The sequence below is a fragment of the Carlito syrichta genome, unplaced genomic scaffold (assembly GCF_000164805.1).
Source record: "Carlito syrichta isolate Samal-C Ts95f unplaced genomic scaffold, Tarsius_syrichta-2.0.1 Scaffold302327, whole genome shotgun sequence".
Classification (NCBI taxonomy): domain Eukaryota; kingdom Metazoa; phylum Chordata; class Mammalia; order Primates; family Tarsiidae; genus Carlito; species Carlito syrichta.
Window position 1 is genome coordinate 563,907 of NW_007246423.1, and position 19,611 is coordinate 583,517.

Here is a 19,611-nt window from a genome sequence, read left to right on the forward strand (position 1 = left end):
GAGCGCAGGGAAGAGAAGGCTTAGCAACAACAGCAGAGAAACCCAAGAGGAGGAAATGAGTTCATTTCCTGGGTCAGTACCTCTGAAGTATTTGTTCTTAGAAAAATCTCTGCATTTATCTGAAGCGATGAGGACTAAGATTGACAGTTTGGCTAGCCATATAGCCATTTTTCTAAAAATATAAATAGAAAAGATTACGAACAATAAGTTTGTCATACCAAAATAATGAGCAAACTAGCAGCGATAAGATGGCTGTGTAGCACTTTTAATACAGCATAATATTTTATCTGAGAGATAACCTAGTGAAAAGGATTGGTCTGGAGAGACACAGAGAAATATTCAAAGAAAAAAGATGAGGTAGAAGGAAAACAGAAAAGTACAGACCCAAAGTAAGAAAGAGTCAAAGAAGATAAAATTGCTTTCAAAAAGGAGTTGATTCATGGATTTACAGATAATTTTGTACGACCTGGAAATCAGAGATGGTATAGAAAATGTATTGTTCATTTATTCAACAAATATTTACTGAGCAACTACTTTGTGCTAAGCCACTGTGATAGGCACCGGGGGATAGAAGTGTGAACAAGACACTGTCCCATTCTCTTTGGAGCCCACCCTCTTCAACAGAGAATAAAGAACCGTGACAGATAATACCCTTCCCCACCTGTTCTCATCATGTCAACTGCTTAATTTTCTTTACTCGAAAAAAATATACTCAAGACTAAGGAAGAAAAAGAGCACTATTTCCCTCCCACTAAAACTTCATCTTCCTAAATTCTATTTTGGTAGTGTGAAAGGGACAAATTGGTTGAAGAAAGAGAAAATTCTGAGTCTTTAACAGACCATGACAAAAATAGAGCTAGATAATTATTTCTAAGAAAATGAAATTACTTTTTTATCACTATACACTGAATAGCTTTCTCTATTGTCCTCTGGAAGTCTGTAATAGCACTAGTTGCAGAACGCACAATTCCTGATCATAGACAATCAACCAAAAAAATTAGTCTCCCGTGTGTACAACAACACTTTCATAACAACGGGCAATCCGTGCCTGCTCTCTCTAGACCTTTGCTGAACAGAATACCAGTGCAGCTGAAAACTGTGTGCACTTAATGGAAAGGCATACCCCCGAAGAATAGCTAAGGAAAGGTCTTAACACCAAATACAAAACAACAGGGAAAAAAAGTGAGAGCACAGACCTGAAAGCATATGCATTTGGCATTCTCATTAGCCTACAGCAGTTATCCACTTCTGTCGGTGCACATCAAAGAGTTGTCAAAATCTCTGCCTTGAAAAAGATGACTTTCGTGATTAGAGAATTCCCCCACCCCCCATTCTGACTCAAGTGTTTGGCAACAATGAACAGAAATTGATCATCCTTACCTTAAGGGATTTTGTCACTTTGGGGAGCAAAAATGGTTAATGTCAGTGAGAGAACTGAAGAGAATCAAAGGCAAGGTTCATACATCTACACATGTGGCAAGCAGTACAACCTGTTTTTCCCAGGGGCAGGTGGAGCTAGGATCAATTTTTCCTGTTCTGTTTATCATGCATCAGTGTACCATACCTCCGATGTGTGAAGGGGTCAGGAAAAGTCTCAGAAAGAGCCTCGCAACACCAACACACCCAACAAACAGCAACAGAACAACAGCACCAATATGATCAAAACGTGTGTGGTGCCTGCCATCACTACGGCAAGAGCTACTTAAAATCCAACCCAAAATGCAGTGACTTTATCATAAGAGAGGAGAAGCATTTGTAAAAGTCTTCATCCAAACCAATCTATAGTAAGCTAGGGCTTTGGCAGAAATGATGGCTCACTCAAACTGTAGAATTTAAGAAGGACTTAAAGAAGGGACATTTCCTGGAGGTCCAGGAAGGGTATAGGGAAATTCAAGTTCAAAGCCAAGAGGACATATTAACAGCTTATCCTGAAATTGAAGGGTCCAGTGGCAGAAATGGGGGGTGGGGGTGGGGAGAGCAAGAGAGTGAAAGGGAGAGAGAGGGAGAGAGAAAGCAAAATATTGTGTGTGTGTTTATGTGTGTATATAAGAGAGGGAGAGAAAAAGTAAGAAAGGGAGATGGAAGGAGAAAGGAAGAGAGAGGGAGAAGGAGAGAGGGAATGGGGGGGAAGGGGATGTGGGGGGAGAGAGGGAGAGAGAGACCTAGCCAAAAAGTCCTGGCCTTTGCTCAGTGATGCTGCACATTCCTTCAGCCAAGGCTATAGGTAACCAGCAACAACACCATGAGGAGAGCACTTCTCCTTCTTCTCACTTTCTGATTTCTTCCTCGTGCCCCGCCTCGGTCAAATCCTAAGAAAAATCAGATGGTAAAAGAGCCCAGAGCCTGTTGTTGAAGTCCCTGTAGGTCAACCTCTCAGGGCAAAGGCAGACCAAGACTAAACTGTTGGCAGGGCAGTGAGCGAGGATGGGAAGTGGATCGTGTGGACAAGCAGAAGACTTGCAGCATGGTGTATTTCTCTGGCAAGTTTAGGGTCCATCAGTTACAAATTAAGGAAAAAAAGACAAAAATGAGAATAAGGCTATCTTCTGTTAGAAACTGAGCTAATATACAGAACTGAATTGTCAAACCAGACTGACTCGAATCAGAGCTCTTACCAAGCACCAAGTCCTTCTTATAATTTCAAAGATCTGGGCAGTCACGAGGCTCAGACAAAGCAGAGAGACATCAAGGGCACCACCCCACCCCTGTCTTCCCGCACTGAATATGCCTAGAATAGCAGGTGAGATCTCTCTGTGAGACCTGTGGGCTTTCTCACAGAGCAGGAAAATTTAAATTATGAAACATTTCTCTTTCATACCCGGGGAGCTGCACAGCCTGTGTGCCTTTCTCCAGGGGGCCCTGCCTCCTGGACCCTGGGTTCCATTTACTATAAGCAGAACCACCTTAGCCGGGGATCAGCTTGCAAGGGACACTCAAAGGGAACATATCTTCCTCCAAGCAAATACCATTAGTCTATTTACCCAGAGGTTCAGTTGAGAAGAAGATTAAACCAGGCTACCCACCTTGATTTTTTTTCCAACCCCAGGTCAACCTCCCATGATCCCAGGGAAGAGAGGGAATGGATCATAAGCAGCTGTCACTCAGGCGGGAATGCAGTGGCACACAGCAGCTTTGACTGGGGCTCAGGAGATCCTCCTACCTCAACCCTCTGGGTAGCTGGAACTACAGGCATGTGCCGCCACACCTGGCTAAGTTTTTATTTTTTACTTTTATTTTTTCAAGATGAGATCTCGCTGTATTGCCCAGGCTAGTCTTGAACTCCTGAGCTCAAGCAACCATCCTGCCTCGGCCTTCTATAGTGCTGGGGTTACAGGAGTGAGTCACTGCTCTCTGCCTATTTTTAACATTAAAAAAGGAAGAAGTGTGTGTGTGTGTGAGAGAGAGAGAGAGAGAGAAAGAGAGAGAGAGAGAGAGAAAGAGAAAGACAGAGAGAGAGAGAGAGAAATGGAGGCAGGAATACCACTGGGTCTTCCCTGTATAGGATTGGCATGAGGAAATCAGCTGTACCTCTTTTCTTGAACAATATTAAAATTTTGCCAGGCAAGCATGCAGTAAAATGAAGCTTAGATTCCTTCCTTTCGGGGAGATTACAGGTATAATCACATGCCCCCTCGCCACGTGGACATTCTTTGTCCAGCATTGTTAGATTTGACTTCTTTCAGGTAAAATTTCACCAACATTTCTCACATCAAGTCTCAGACCACCCGTGCCTCTTCCACGTAGATGAAGCATGGAGCTTTTAGGCTTTCCCTTCCCCTGGCTGAAGAAAATGATATAGTGAAGTCTAAAATACAGGATTGTAAACAGGGGCTGGGAAGTTGAGGGAAGACCATAGCTGGGACTAGGCATAAATCTATTCATCTGTTGACATCTTGTGCAAAATTTTGTGCAAGGGTGCACTTTTAGCATGGTGTCCAGAGCATATATGGGATTCTTAAAAGGACCGAGGACCTTTTAGCCAGTAAAACTACATTTTGTTTGGAGACAGGGTCTTGCTCTGTCATCCAGGCTGGATTACAGTGGTGCAATCACAGCAGCCTTGAAACCCTGGGCTCAAACAATCCTCTCGCCTTGGACTCCAAATTAGCTGGGTCTACAGGCATCCACCACCACATCTGGCTAATTTATTTATTTATTTTTTAAACTGAGACAGAGTCTTGCTATACTACCCGGGTTAGTCTTGAACTCAACACCACAAGTAATCATCCTGCCTCCTCCTCTCAGAAAGTTGGGGTTGCAGGTATGAGCTAACACACCCAGTCTCTACAAGGTGTTTGTAAGAAATGTGGAGCCAGGGACAGCTTATCTGAGTCCCAGTGCCAGGATCTAACCCTGGTATGCACTGTTCGGCCTCTAGTCCACCTTCCCCACTGCCAGGACCCCCTCAGAGCCCACCAGCAACCCCGAGAGTGAACATAGTCTCATATTCCCAATGATTTCAAAGATGCTGTGAAACATTCTGAATACAAAACACTTACTTATTAAATTAAATTGAAGAGTAGAACTTACCCTTTCGTTTTGTTAGAAAAAGACTCAATACCATATTGTAGACTTCTGCATTTCTCTGTTAGGTGGAGTGACTTCTCATTTAGATATGTGCTGTTTCATGAAAGAGATTTAAAAAGAGATTGTTTTAAAATGAGAGCTTATAAGATACTGTTAACAAAAATCAGATGTAATTGATAAAATGTGTCCAATGAAGTCTGATTTTCATTCTATTATTGGATTTCTCCATGGAAAAGGAAATTAAATATTTTCACCTCTGGTGAGTCTAAATTAAAAAAAGAAAGAAAGAAAGCTTACACTATAAAGCCAAACAGAAAAGAACTCCATATTGAGGACTTTATATTCTCAGGTTTTCATATTTTCAGGTTAGTATCTACAAAAATACAAGTTATTTAATAGTTTTAATCACTATATTCATACTTATTTTTTAAAAGATGCTGTCTCTGGTAGGGAGCATGGAGGCACAGGACAACAATAATTATCTCCATAAAGAACACAAGACAAATCTGGTTTTTGATTATTATGATCACTGTGATGTAAGGGCCTGGTGCTATTGTTTTATGAACTTAGAAAACTGGAGGTTTAACAAAAACCAAATAAACGAGCAGATTAAGAACACAGGTGATGAAGTTGGGATGCTTACAGACTTGTGGACATAGACATGTTATTAAACCTCTCCAAGGTTAAGTTTCCACATCTTTAAAGTGAAGATAATCTTTCTTACCTCACTGTGTTATTGTCATGACACATAAATGCTAGAAAAAAATGCAAAGCACTTGCACACATAGTAATGTCTCACACAGAGTATCTGTTCAACCAAAATCAACTATCACTTAGACTTGAAATATATATATATGTACAACTCTAACTTATGGTTAGTGCATTTATTTCATCATTCTGAAGGTATTTGCTGAGAACCTAATAGGAGCTGGGGTCCAGGCCTAGATTGCTTAAGATAGAAAGGCCAAGAAAACAGGCATGGCCCCTTTTCCTAGTGGAGGTTGCCGTCTGGTTAGAGATAGAAATATTTTTTTTTAACAAATAACTACTACACAAATGAACATAGAATTATAAACTGTGGTTGGTATGATTCAAACAGAGTGGGTGGCATGGAAGAGTAATGGGAAGACCTATTCATCCCAAGGCATCAGAGGAGGCTGCTGAGGGAGTGTCATTTAGATGGGGATTCCAAGGCTGATCCAAGCAAAGTGGAGGGAACATTCCAGGCAGAGGGAAAGTATGTGCAAAGACCCCAGAAAGGGGAGCAGCCTGGAGTGTCTGAGCAACTGAAAAGACATTGTGACTGAAGCCTGAAGAGTTATGGCGTCTATGAACCATGGGGTGAGCTGGGGTCAGAGCATGCGGACCTGGAAAACAACATTAAAGAGTTTAGAATTGGTGCTTCTAGGCAAGATGGCGATGGAACAGGTTGGAATGTGAAAGTTTCTGCAAAAGCAAGTGTCCATGAAGACTCTATGCATGAGTGAGTGTGTGCTAGTGGGTGAGCGAAAGTTTGTCTGAGGGGAGACTCAGGTTCATGCACCTGAGGCTCTCCTCCAGCAGTGACTGCCACCCACCACCACCTTGAGACTGGAGATACAGGCACACAGGATCGCCTGCCATTCTGAGGGCTCTTGAAAGGAGGCATCAGAGAACACTACTCCTCCACACCTGGCACCTGGCCCATGCCATCACCTGCAGCAGTAAACTGGCACGAGCAGGAGGAACTGTGGAGAAGGCAGGTTGTGGAAATCTGGAATAAAGATCCAAAGCTGGTGACAAGATGCCAACGGGCACCATCTTCTCAGTCCCGGGACTGGGCAAAGACCTGCACTGCCCTGCCCAGCTCTGCCCAGCTTCCATCTTGGGACCCAGAGGCTACCCTCTCATCAAGCTCAGAGAGACAGATGCCCATCCCCCACACTGGAACAGGCACAGACACATCAGATCTTAGTGGGAGACTTGACAGCAGCAGCAATAAGTTGAGGGGGTAAACAGAAACCCCCCTTCATGGGCAGATTATAAGACAGTGGAAAGTGGGTTCCAGGGGGCCCACACACATCAGTAGATACTGGAATCTGCGGATAGCTTCTGAATCACAGCTCTCCCCTTAATTAAATCTCAAAACTGCAAAAAGCACAAGCACCCAACCCCAGTCCAGCTTCAGAATTGAACAAAACCAAAGGATCTACCATAAGGAAGAATAGGAGATTGGGCAAACGGAAATAAAAGTTATCCCTCCTATTACTGAACAACAGAATTAAAGAAGAGGTTTTAAAAGGGGGGAGGAAAATCTACAAAAATGAAGACAATCCAAAGGAAGAATATGAGTCTCACACAGACCCCTGGAAGGTCAGCCACCGAAAATACAAACGTCAGAACTCAAACAATGAAGAGCTCCCAGAATGACTGGTCTCAAACCACAAACCCAGATATCAAGACATTAATAGAGAGAATAAATAGAATCAAGGAGAGACAAGAGGAAAGAATGAAGGATTTGATAATTTAGAAAACAACAATAAAGTATACAGTGAATGAAATAAATAACAAACTAATAAGCATGGAAAGCAGAATTAACCATGAAGAAAAAATAATCTCAGAGCTTGAGGACCAACATAGGGAACTAACCCAAACTGTTAAAAACATAGAAAAGAATCTTAAAAAGACCGAACAAAACCTCCAAGAGATGAGTGATTATTTCAAGAGGCTGAATCTAAGATTAATTGGAATCCCTCGGGCAGATAGACGGAGACCACCCATGAAATCATCCAAGAAAACATCCCTCATCTCATTAGTGATGTGACCATTTGAACACAAGAGATTTAGAGAACCCCTGCAAGACAGCAAATGAGAAGACCAACTCCTAGACACATAGTAATTTGTCTACACAAAGTAGGTATAAAGAAAAAATGAAAAAGGCAGCAAGAAAGAAAGGTCAGATCACCTACAGTGGAAGACCAATTCGAATAGCAGCAGACTTATCTACAGAAACACTTCAGGGTAAAAGAAATTGGAGCCCAATCTTCAAATTCTCAAAGATAAAAAATTTTAACCAAGAATTACCTACTCTAAGCTAAGTTTCGTCAGTGATGGAGAATTAAAATTCTTCCCAGACATTCAATCCCTACGACTTTATGCTGCCTCCAGACCAGCTCTACAAGAAAAACTTAAGAAAGTATTAAACACAGGAGAAAGAAAAACAATAACCAACAAGGCACTTCCCAAGAATGCAGGAAAAAGGTTGAAGACAGACATGAATGAACTCAAAAATCAAAAGAAAGATGACAAACAAATAAACGAACAGCAGCAACAACAAACTATAAGAACCTCACGATAGGGATAAACTCACATCTCAATAATCAGCCTGAATGTGGATGAACTAAATACACCACTGAAAAGATATAGAATTACAAATTGGATAAAATATCATGAGGCAACAATATATTGTCTCCAAGAGATGCATCTCACCAGAAAGGACACTAACAGACTCAAAGTCAGAGGGTGGGAAACAAAATTTCAGGTGAACAGAACACAAAAGAAAGCAGGAGTCACAATCTTAATATCAGACAAATACACTTTAAGCTATCAAAAATTAAAATAAGATACAGAAGATCACTACATAATGACAAAAGGCTCAATCCATCAACAGGAAATATCCAACCTAAACACACATGCACATGACATAGAAGCACCAACTTTCATAAGGGAGCTTCTAGGTAAACTAAAAAAAGATATTGACTCTACAACTATCATAGCTGGGGACTTAAACATTCCACTAACAACCCTAGACAGATTATCAAGACAAAAAATCAACAAGGAGATCTGGAACCTCAATTTAACGCTTGACCAAATGGACTTAAGGATACCTACAGAACCCTCCACATAACAACCAAAGACTATACATTCTACTCATCACCACATGGAATGTACTCTAAGATTGACCACATGCTCAACCATATATCAAGCATAAACAAATTCCATAAGATTGAAATTCAGTCATGCACTTTCTAAGACCACAGTGGAATAAAAAGAAATATCAGCACCAACAAAGTTCCCCCAAAACCCACAAAGATGTGGACACTAAGCAGCATGATACTAAATCCTCCTGAGTCGGCACAAAAATCAAAACAGAAACTAAAAGATTCCTGGAAACAAATGAAATGAAGAAACATCTTACTAAAGTCTCTGGGATGCCATGAAAACAGTACTAAGAGGGAAATTCATATCTCTATGAACACACATGAAGAAAATGGAAAGATCACAAGTTAACAGCCTAACAAATCACCTAAGGAAGCTGGAAAAGGAAGACCACCAAACTCCTAACTTCAGCAGAAGAATCCAGATCACCAAAATAAAAGCCCAAATTCGGAAAAACATAGAAGACAAAAATATAATACAAAAAAATCAATGAAACCAAAAGCTGGTTCTTTGAAAGAATAAATAAGACTGCTGAACCCCTAGCTAAACTGACCAAGAAAAAGCCCAAATAAACAATCAAAAATGCAAAATATGAAGTCACAAGTGACCCCAAAGAAATACAAAAGATTATCAGAGATTACTATGTACACCTGTATGGGAACAAACTCCAAAACCTAAATGAGATGAAGGATTTTCTTACATCGCACAATCTCCCCAGGTTTAAACAAGAAGAAATCGAGACTCTAAATAGACCAATAGCAAGACAGGGAATTGACTATGTCATAAGAAAACTACCTACCAAAAAAAGCCCTGGACTTTCCAGCAGAATTCTACAAGACATGCAAGAAGGAGCTGATACTAATCCTATTGAAAGTATTCCAGGCAATCGAGAAAGATGGAACTCTCCCCAAATCATTTTATGAAGCTAACATCACATTGATGCCCAAATCGGGTAAAGATTCAACAAACAGAACCACAAGTCAATATATTTGATTAACATAGATGCTAAAATTCTCAAAAAGATTCTTGCAAACCAGATCCAACAACACATCTCAAAAATCATCCACCATGACCCAAGTAGGCTTCATCCCTGGGATGCAGGGCTGGTTCAACATCTCCAAAACCATAAACATAATTAAATACATCAACTGAGGAAGGACAAAGACCACATGATTATATCATTAGATGAGGAAAAACTTTTTGATAAAATCCAGCACCCCTTCTTGATAAAAACCCTCCAACATCTAGGCATAGATAGAACATACCTCGAAATAGTAAGAGTCATCCATGAGAAACCCACAGCCAAAATACTACTAAACAGACAGAAATTGGAACCATTTCCCCAGAAAATCAGAACAAAACAAGGATGCCCACTCTTACCTCTCCTGTTCAACATAGTATTGGAAGTCCTAGCTAGAGCAATCAGACAAGAGAAAGAAATCAAGGGTATCCAAATAGGAAAAGAGGAAGTTAAGCTATCCCTCTTTGCAGATGACATGATTCTATACCTTGAATCAAAAAACTTGTTCTGATAAAGGACTTTGGCAAAGTCTCAGGTATGAAATAAATGTACAAAAGTCAGTCATATTTCTATACACCAACAATAAACAAACAGAAACCCAAACAAAAAGCATAATCCCATTCACAATAGCCACAAAAAAAATGAAATACCTTGATATCTTCCTAATTAGAGAAGTCAAAGACCTTTACAACAAAAGCTACAAAACACTGCTCAAAGAAATCAAAGATGACACAAACAAATGGAAAATATTCCATGCTCATAGACTGGAAGAATCAACATTGTTAAGATGTCCATCCTACCCAAAGCCATCTATAGAGTTAATGCAATAACCATTAAATTATCAACAGCATTCTTCTCAGACCTGGAAATGACAATACTGGAATTCATATGGAAATATAATCGACCACAAATAGCCAAAGCAATTCTCTGCAAAAAAACAAAAACCAAAGAAAACAAAAAAACAGAGTGGGAGATATCACACTCCCAGACTTTAAACTCTATTATAAAGCTACAACAATCAAAACAGCCTGGTATTGATACAAGAACAGGTATATAGACCAATGGAACAGGATAGAGATTCCAGAAGCAAAACTTCAATTTCTCACCCAACTCATCTTTGACAAAGCCTCCACCACCAGACACTGGGGAGTCCTCACCTATTCAGTAAATGGTGCTGCGAAAACTGGCTGACCACATGCAGAAGATTAAAATAATATCCCTATCTATCACCATACACATAAACTAAGTCTAAATGGATCAAAGACCTAAACGTAAAACCTCAAACTATAAGAACTTTAGAAAATGCAGGAGACACCTTTATGGAAATTAGAACTGGCAACCAATTCCTGATCCAAACCCCAAGTGCCCATGCCACAAGAGATAAGATAGACAAGTGGGACCTCATCAAACCGACAAGCTTCCGCATAGTCAAAGAAACCATTGAGAGAGTGGGGAGACAGCCCACAGACTGGGAAGAATTATTTTCCAACTGTATATCTGACAAAAGCCTAACATCTAGAATCTATAAGAAACTCAAATGTGCCAAAAAGAAAAAAAACAAACAGCCCCATTACAAAGTGTGCAAAAGATATGAATAAACACTTCTCAAAAGAAGACATACGAGCGGCCAACAGATACATGAAAAAATGCTCAGCTTCACTAGTCATCAAAGAAATGCAAATTAAAACCACGCTGAGATACCACTTAACTCCAGTCAGGATGGCCATCATTAATCACTCAAAAAACAACAGATGCTGGAGAGGATGTGGAGAAAAGGGAACACTTCTACACTGTTGGCAGGAGTGTAAACTAGTACAACCTCTGTGGAAAATAGTTTGGCAATTTCTAAAAGATCTAAAAATCGACCTTCCATATGATCCCACATTTCCCTACTGGGAATATATCCAGAGAAACTCAAATCACTCTATGAAAAAGATACCTCACACGCATGTTTGTTGCAGCATTATTCACAATAGCAAAAACATGGAACCAACCGTGCTGCCCATTGAAAGAGGACTGGATAAAAAAATGTGGTATATATACCAGATGGAATATTACATAGCCACAAAGAAGGACAAAATTATAAACTTTGCAGCAACTTGGATGAGTCAATAATACTGAGTGGTCTATCACAGAAACAAAGAACCGAGTATCACATGTTCTCACTCATAAGCGGACCTTGAACAACTATCATAATGCTTTAAGAAAGGAATTGGCAGTAGTGGGAAATTGCCAGGGGAGAGCAGGGGCGGGATTGGCAGTAGTGGGAAACTGCCAGGGGAGGGGGTATACCTCATCAACAAGGGTACCTGCGTAATGAACATCTGTATACCTAACCCTGAATTACACCCCACATATTTAAAATTAAAAAGATTTTGTACAAGAGTTTAGAATTTATCCTAATAACAAGGGTAAGCAAAAAATGACTTTTGGACAGGAAAGTGATGTGACCTGATGAATGCTATAAGTGGTTCACTGTGATCACTTTGCAGAGAAATTAGGGGAAATAGAGCAAGAGGGGAAGTGGAAAAGTTAAGAGGTTTCCACAAGATTCTAGGAGAGAGATGATGGCAATTAGTTTTACTAGTCAGGATAGAATAGATCATGATGTAAGGACAGATAACATCAAACCCTCAGTTGTTTTACAATCATAAGTTTGTTTCTAGCCCATGAAATGCCCACTGTATGTCTGGGGGACTTTCTAGGGAAGCTGTGCTACCTGCAGGTTAGCGATTGGGAGGTTTAGATTTAGATGTCAACTTAATTGGACTAAGGGATGCCCAGATGACTGGTAAAATATTATTTCTGGGTGTGTCTGTGAGTGTGTTTCTGAAAGAGATTGGCATTTGAATCAGTAAATTGAGTCAAGATTCCCTTCACCAACATGGGTGTGTTTCTTCCAGTTTGCTGAGGACTGACCAGAACAGAAAACTGGAGGAAGGGTGAATTTGCTCTCTCTTCTGGACGTGCGAGATCTATTTTCTCCTGCTCTTGGAATGGGACTTACACAAAACACCTCCTGTTTCCACCAAAAGCTTCCCAGATCTTTGGGCTTGGACTGAACTACAGCAGCAGCTTTGCTGGGCCTGCAGCCTGCAGTTAGCTGATCAGGTGACTTCTCAGTCTCTCTAATCACATGAGGTGATCCCTCTTTATAAATCTCTTTCTATATGCCTTATTGGTTCTGTTTCTTTGAAGAACTCTGACTAATATAGGGATCTGAATTGCTTCAGTCTTCTGGCACCTTCATTTCAACAACCTGCTTCCATAATGGTTGTGGCAGAGGAACATGCTGGAAGATCTTGCCCTGTATCTGAATGTTTGAGCCCAGAAGAGAGATGTGCCATTGGGCAGAACTGATTGCAAGCCCCACCTGATTGCAAAGTAAAAGTCAGAAGCAAGCCATCTTCCTGTGTGCCCAGAGAGGCGATCTGGACACAGGTGTGTACTGGAGACCACACTATACCTATGTCCATTTGCAGGAATAGAAGCAGACAAATCTGAGATCTATTCTAGAGGTAAAACTGACAGGACTTCATAGTAAATTGAATGTGGGAGGTAAGGGATAGGGTGGTATAAAGATAAAGATATAAACAAGACAGATTCATAATTAATTCTCCAATACTTCTCAGAAATGCTGTCTAAAAACACTGTGTGCAGAGTCCATATGGGCTCACCAAATCCTTCTTAATCCTGATCTAATTTTTCTTCTCTGCCACTTCCTTCCTCCCTCTCTCTTGTTCTGTCTACATGTCTCACCTTCTGTGCTTTCTGAATGTATTATCATACTTTCCAAGGATTTGTTTATTTCTAATTTGCCTTGTATTTTATTCAGGCAGCACCGTTAATGAAGTGAATTACCAAGCTAGCAGCGTTTTGAATTATGGTGACTTTGCAATATTGAATTATGAAACAGTGACAAGCAGATACCAATAGGATTGCATCTCATATACCTTTCCTTAAGTCAGAGTATCGTTCTCAATAAAAACTCAAAATAGGTTTGCCCGACTAAAATTATGGAAGATACATGGAAATAAATGAGACTATGTGGAGTAAAAGTGGAGATGACAGAAGGAAGTCATGGGTGGGGGGAGGGAGGAGGGGAATGGGGACAGAGAGGACAGGGTTTTCTGAGTCAGTAGGGCCAGTCTCTGAATCGGGTCTCTACTCTGTGACTTCAGCTTTTGAGCCTAAGAGTTTCCATTTTTTAATCTTTGTCCAATAAAGTAGTTACAGTGATTAAGTGGGATGTGTATAAAAACACCTCACATGCAGAAGTCACTAAATAAATGTGTTTTTATTCTCCTAAAGTCATTATTGCATTCTTTCCTCAAAGTAGTCGTTGCTATTGCCACAGAGGACAGAAATTTCCTGCACCTGTAGGAAGTCAATCAACAATGAAAGGAGCAGACATGGAAGCCTTTTGATTCTCTTTGCTTTCTGTGCCTCCCTGGTCCCTTTTCATTCAAGTAGTCTTTAGAGTTTTCTGCCTTTTCATCTAATGTCATTCAAACTTGCTCTCGAAAGAGGAAAGGAAGAACCTTTCTCAGTTCTGGATTGAGAGAGGATACTACCCGTGGACAGATCCTACCTCAGAGGTTGGCACCCACTGCAGATGAAATTGTTGAGTCCTCTTTGCTGATTTGGGGACATCTCTCAGAAAAGTCAAAGGAGATGAAGATAAATTGATCAAGATGAAAGTAGGAATTCCAGACTCAGAATCAGAAGAAACCTGGCAGAACAGGAGATTGTTTCAAGACAAGTATGGGTTGATTTGCCATGCCAGTAAGTGTTACTAGGGAGAAGGTCAGAATGGCCCATCCAAAAAGGATTGGATGTCAGAAAGAATTTGTAGTGGTCAAGAAAGCTAGCTAGCTACAGAGATGAAGCACATCACAGTCTGCTGCCAGGGAGCTTATTTCCTGGTAGAAGGCCAGGATATCAATGGAGGGATAAATGGATGGATAAAACTGACTCAAGTTGTTAGCCTGAGCAGTTGAGTCTAGGGAAAGAAAAAGAACAGGACTCCAGAGGGTTGCTAGGCAAGCTCTAAGAACCAAGAACTCTGGGACACGACTCTTGCAAGCTCAAAGTAAGAATTCTCTTTCTGGCAACTCTGAGACCTTTTTTAAAAAAATGTTTAATCTTATTCCAATTTTCTGGTGAAAGCACTTCTCAAAAATTTCTTACCAGAATTAGCTGAAGCAGAGAAAAGGATCAGTGTGTGTGTGTGTGTGTGTGTGTGTGTGTGTGTGTGTGTGTGTGTGTTTCATATATATATGAAATGCCAAACTACACAGTTGAGATTGCCCCTGAAGAGACAAGTCATAAGGGACAGTGGTCATCCTTGTGGATCTTCTAGAACTTGGTAATCCAGTTAACAATTGAAGCTTCCCAGACCTGAGAGCTGAGATGGCTCTAACTTCTGCCATGCTTCAATTAATCCATTAGAAGATCATAATCTATGGTCACTTGTCACTGTGCAAGATTGCTTATTTGCTCATTTGTAGTATTTGCCACGAGTTGCCAGCATGCTCAGTTGTCTGCTCCATTGACATCATGTCACATCTACTTTGCAAATATGCAGTAATGTAGCAATATGGGCTCTAACTTAATATACTCCTCTACTTAACCCTGATGGCTACTGAAGAAAAATCATACAGATGGGTGAGTTGGTGCCTTAACAAATGCATGGGATTCAATTTGCAGGGCTTTTTATATAGCTTGACAATTCTATTACATGCCAATTCCCTCCATGACTACTATATGCATTCTCTGCTCTCCTATAGTCTTTGCCTGTTCTCTGTGCTCCCAACTCTCATTTAATTGTACTTCCTAGTTCAAAGAAACATGAGTTTCTGAGTGTGCATTAATCTTTAGCTACAAGCCAACTTGACTTTGTCTCAGAGAAGGTGTCTTTCCTCTCACAAAAGGATAATACACTTGCCTTCACATCCTTCCCTGTCTCCTCTGAGATCCAGCCCATCCTTTGATTTTTGTCTTTACCGAATCTTTTGCCTATCACTGCCTCCTTCTTCTCAAGTTCAATTCTCTATCCTCTCAAAATGGAAAACAAACAAAATCACTCACTCTGCCATGTTCCTGTATCTATTGCCTTACCTTCCTCTCATGCAAAAAGCAACCCAATGGGATCCTTTTTCTTTACCTGCAAATCCACAAAACCATTCTTGGAAGCATTACCAAATTCACAGGCTATTTCAGCATTCTTACTTTACATCCCAGAGTATCTAAACCTCTGACCATTCACTTGGTACCTGACCTCGACCTCTCTCTGTCCTTCAACTTTTAACTGCTAACCAGGGTCCTTTTGCAGGTTCTTTCTTGGGTCAGTGCATAAGTGTTGGTATTCACCCTAGCTCTTCTTTTTCTGAGGTGACTTTAAAGTAACAGACGGGTATTGAGTTCTTGGTGTTCCTCAGGATAAGGCCTCCAGACCTCCTGTCTTCTCAGCCTGCCTATCTTCTCTAAATAGCTCTGCCAATCTCTTCCCTTCAGCTCCGTTCCATTGCCCACAAGGTGGGTTGTCTCATTGCACATTTGATCAGGTCAGTTCCCTGCTCAAAGGACTTTCATGAATCCTATCACTCTTGGAAACATGCTTCTCATTCTTACTAGCTGAACTGAACATACAAAGCCATTCATGACCTCGTCCCTGACTACGAGTTTACTTACATTATATGGCATTTCCCTTTTTCCATCCCTTACTAGTCTTACTTTATGGATTCTAACTAATTTTATTATTTAATTTAATTATAAAACTTATGTATTTGGTATTGGCCACCAAGACTTTAGGCATATTTTTATCACTTCAGTTTGTCGGGGGGGAAACATCCTTAATGCAGTTGGGAGGAAAAGATATACAAAAACAAGTATTTCTGCTAGCTGTGATCTGCATGTGATTGATGTGCTTTTTAAAAATTATATCTGCGTAAGTCATTCTTGAGTTGAAAGTGGTCACTTAGCCAGGCTTGGTGGCTCAGCCTGTAATCCCGTGCCTTTGGGAGGCTGAGGTGAGTGGATTGCCTCAGCCTGCGGGTTCGAGACCCGCCTGGGCAGGCGAGACCTCATCTCTACAATAAATCAAAAAGTTAGCCGGGCATGGTAGCACGCGCCTGTAATTCCGGCTACTCGGAAGGCTGAGGTGGAAGGCTCGCCGGAGCCCAGCAGGTGAGGCTGCGGTGGCTGGGAGCAACCACTGCACTCCAGTCTGAGCTACCGAGTGAGATTTCAACTCAAAAAAAAAAAAGAAAGAAAGTGGTCACTTTAGGGCTGGGTGTGGTGGCTCCTTCCTGTAATTTCACTGTTTTGGGAGGCTGAGACAGGAGGATCACTTAAGGAGAGCAGTTGAGACTACCCTGGGCGACATAGTGAGAGCTCATCTCTACAAAAACAAAACAAAACAAAACAAATTAGCCAGGCATGGTGGTGTGTGCCTGTAGTCCCAGCTATTCAGGAGGCTGAGACAAGATCACTTGAGCCCAAGAGTTTGAGGCCACAGTAAGCTGTCTCTAAATCAATAATAAAAATAAAATGACTATTTTATAAGATCACCTAGCAGGATTTCACAGAATAGCCAGACACTTAGAGACTACAATGGCTACTATAAAATAAAAAAAAAAAATTAAAAAAACACTCTGATAATGCAAAGAATACCTCTTAAAGGAAACAAGTTATTCAATCTCTACAAAATAACGTCATCTGTACCTAGTGAACATCCACAAAGACCTCTAAAACACAGAATTAATGTCACCTTCTGAGGATGTCTTACAATTAATGCAATCATGCAATCAGTTTCCTGGCCAAGCAAAACACCCCAAAGAATAATCTGCATGTAGGTGATGAAGGAGTTTCAAGAACATCCAAATTTCATTTATGAGGACCATAAAGGGGACAAAACCAGACAGCGATTTGAATGTCAAGCTCAAAACCTGATCAATTTCACTGTTTATGCAGAATGAATGCTTTAACAGACAGGGAATATTACCAAAAAGCAGAAAGCCCAAAGAATAATAGTGTGTCCATATATAGAAAAAACACTCCTTCCTCATTCCAGAAAGGAAGAGTCTGCTTAGACAGGAGAGCATCCCAGCCAGCAGAAAGCTCCCTACAGAGGTGATCAGGCTGACCTGCCTCTGGGACAGAGGCCATGGTGATTGCCTGTGTGTTTTGACTTCAAGGTCATCAAGCAAACTTTTAATTATAATGTGGCTCCCAACCCCTCATGCAGTTTTCCTGAGAAGAGAGGTAAGCATCGCAGGACACGGCATGGTTTGATTACTCTTTTTAACTGACAAATTAATATTCTGGTTTATAAATCATCATTAGTTAGCAAAATTCTGCCTTTGTAATAACCATCAAGTCTTGATGCCTATGAAGATGAGGAGCAGATCCAGGCCTGCCTCTTTATTGAGGCTTTCGTCAGGTATCAGTGGGACTCACTCCATGTGCCAGAGAGAATCGTCACTGCTGAAGATAAGCCAGTGAACAGAACAGTGTCTCTGCTGCCTTGAAATAAACAGTCTGGTGGGGACCACAGGCAAGTAAACAGACAAATACCATCTATGCTCACAGGATGAAAGCCGGCTGTTTTCTGGAATCATATTCATTTCAAGAAACCATGAATCTATGTTTGAATGAGTGTCATTTAATTCAAAATATAGGAATGGCTTTTTAAATGACTACATAGAACTTTATTCCTTTATACATGAACATTGCAGGCAACTTCCATGGCAAACATCTCTGCAAACAATCTCCGCTTACTTGGCTTTTATCTGCCTTCAGTTACCCTTGACGAAGATTAGCTAATGTTCTACTTCTAAATCAGTCACTGTAATGTATTCTTGCCCCCTGACCATTGTTGAAAGATGGTCTTCAAAAGTGTAAAATCGTAACTCTTTGCAGATATCAAATGAACACGTGTGGCAGATTTTATTTTACTCATAATGAGGAAACCAGTTCAAAGGAGAATTCAAAGCACTGCCACCTTTATAGATCAGGAATATGGAGACGGATGTGCAAATGGTGGCAAAACTGGATGGGGGAGGGGTGGGAAAGTCATTAGGATCTCTACCAGATAGAACATGATTTGCATATTTATAGACAAGAATTACTTTGCATTGCTATCAGTTGACTACAACTTTGAGTTATCAAATAGCTCCCACAGGATCAGAGTCAGATAACTCAGAAGCATGTGATCTGAACAATGCAAACAATCACTGAAGCATAAAATTTCCCCTACACCACGATTAGTATCACTGCCCATCACTCTAATGTTAAAGGAAGGATTCATAGGAATGAACCTAATAGATTCACGTCTCCTGAATTTCATCCCCCTCCACCTGATAGTTTGCCCCAAAGTGGGGAAACAGATAGGCCTGGCTCAGGTGGGAGTCCTTTGGGACTGTCAGGAAGCATCAACTTACCTGAGCAGCCTTAAGTGAGGGTTACCAAAAGGACAAGTCTGATATGGAGATTTATGAAAACTCCAAATCCAGTTGGGCAAGAGGAGGGTCCTAAATGGGAAATGGCATCTTTAGGAAAGATCAAATAAAATAGGAACAGATTGGAAATAAGACAAGCACCAAAACATCCATGTTTAATTTCACTGGTCAGAAGTGTGAGATTCTTGGGTGCTTAAAGCAAGCCTAAAGTGTAGAGGCTATAATTTGTCTACGGTGCAATATTTCTAAGTTTTTTTAAATCTACCTCCAACAATATTTTCTTAACTGGTCCAAAGACACTGAGTTATCCCAATTGATTATTGACAGTCAGCTACAGATCAATCTCCTTTTTCTCTCTTTCCCCCTTCTCACTATTGCTTTGGCTAGTCTGTGTTTCTTGCTCTATCCAGCAAAGATTGTTGTGAGCTTTCTTTAGTGTGCTTTGAACTTGAAAATTTTCCACATACCAAGTATATTTTAATATGAAGATCCACATTCCCTGATGCAAAATTCTCATATGCCTTCCTATGAAGGTCATAATAGCAACATATATTGGATGGTCATTAGGTGCCAGGTATTGTTTTAAAAACTTTATACATAGCCAGGCTCGGTTGCTCCGCCTGTAATCCCGTGCCTTTGGGAGGCTAAGGTGAGTGGATTGCCTGAGCCCGTGGGTTCGAGACC

General features: G+C 40.8%; 1 protein-coding gene across 1 annotated transcript in view; it reads right to left on the reverse strand.

The window, feature by feature from the left end:
- Positions 1 to 4,619, reverse strand: part of ST8SIA6 (ST8 alpha-N-acetyl-neuraminide alpha-2,8-sialyltransferase 6) — a 51,304-nt gene extending 46,685 nt beyond the window's left edge. Inside the window, exon 1 of the mRNA XM_008056337.2 lies at positions 4,531 to 4,619. The gene's annotated coding sequence lies outside the window, so the exon portion shown is untranslated. The remainder of the gene's footprint in view (positions 1 to 4,530) is intronic.
- Between the last annotated feature and the right edge of the window lie 14,992 nt (positions 4,620 to 19,611).